The sequence below is a fragment of the Canis lupus genome, chromosome 23 (assembly GCF_048164855.1).
Source record: "Canis lupus baileyi chromosome 23, mCanLup2.hap1, whole genome shotgun sequence".
In the NCBI taxonomy this organism is placed as follows: domain Eukaryota; kingdom Metazoa; phylum Chordata; class Mammalia; order Carnivora; family Canidae; genus Canis; species Canis lupus.
This window is the reverse complement of record NC_132860.1, coordinates 43,034,003-43,035,410: the sequence shown is the minus strand read 5'-3', so window position 1 is coordinate 43,035,410 and position 1,408 is coordinate 43,034,003. Positions and strand designations below refer to the sequence as shown.

General features: G+C 42.7%; 1 pseudogene; it reads left to right on the top strand.

The window, feature by feature from the left end:
* The first annotated feature begins 598 nt into the window (after positions 1-598).
* LOC140615599 (large ribosomal subunit protein eL22 pseudogene) lies at positions 599-1,063 on the top strand (annotated as a pseudogene).
* Positions 1,064-1,408: the final 345 nt, after the last annotated feature.

Here is a 1,408-nt window from a genome sequence, read left to right as displayed (position 1 = left end):
AGGGCTATTGGAAGTGAAACTTTCCAAAACTCCCCAATGGAAATGGCAGGCAGCTCCCGGGTTGTTTTCCTGACAGAGACAAGGAGTTCTGATCACTCATCATGGCTATGCAGCCATTTTCAGAGTCCATTAGGAAGCCTTTGGCCTTTACTGCAAAAAGTAAGCTTTGCAAAAATGTAGGTGGCTGAATGAATAAATAGTGACTGGGCAAGGGGGAAAATGAGAGAGTTTAACAGTATTCATCTGTCTCATCTCTAAAAAAGAGAAGAGGAGGATTTTTTTTTAAAACTGGATTTTCCAGTTTTAAGGTTTAGCTCATATCCATAGCATTGGGAGAATGAATAATTTAAAGGAAACAGTTATTTTTGTTTGTCTTTTGTTTTTGTTTCCAAGAGTGTATACTGGGCATGGTTGGCATCTTAGAGACCTGTATTGCCTGCTCTCTTCATGTCTCCTTGCTGGCTCAAATGCAGTTTCCACATTGTCTGTGTTGTCCTTTAGCAATCCACCTCTGCTTGAACACAGGACCAACCTTGGGCCATAAGTTTGGCTAAGGAATTCCAAGATGCTTTAATATTTACAGATTATGCTCCCTTTCTGCCTCTGCTGCCGCATGGCGCCCGTGAAAAAGCTTGTGGTGAAGGGGGGTAAAAAAAGAAGCAAGTTCTGAAGTTTACCCTTGATTGCACCCACCCGGTAGAAGATGGAATCATGGAGGCTGCCAATTTTGAGCAGTTTCTTCAAGGGAGAATCACAGTGAATGGAAAAGCTGGGAATCTCGGTGGAGGGGATGTAACCATCGAAAGAAGCAAGAGCAAAATTACTGTAACTTCTGAGGTGCCTTTTTCCAAAAGGTATTTGAAATATCTCACCAAAAAATATTTGAAGAAGAATAACCTCCGTGACTGGTTGCGCGTAGTTGCTAACAGCAAAGAGAGTTACGAGTTGCGTTACTTCCAGATTAACCAGGACGAGGAAGAGGAGGAAGATGAGGATTAAAACTCATTTACCTCAAATATTTTGTATGAGTTCTTGAATAAAACTTGGAACCCCCCCAAAAAAATAATAATATTTACGATCATTTAGCCTAATTAAAAGAAAATCTTCAAACTTGCTGTTTGAGTTTTGAGCCTTATAATAATAGTGCAATTCATACTGGAGTGAACTCCACACTGCCTGTCTGGACGTGGAGGGGCTACCATTTCTCCTTGACTGCCAGGGCAACTGGGTGCCTCAGTCAGTTAGGCATCAGACTCGGTCTCAATTCAAGTGTTGGATCTCAGGGTCATGAGTTCAAGCCTCTCATCTGGGTTCACTCCGGGCATGGAACCTACTTAAAAAACAAACAGGGGCTCCTGGGTGGCTCCAATGGTTGAGCATCTGTCTTAGGCTCCGGGCATGATACTGG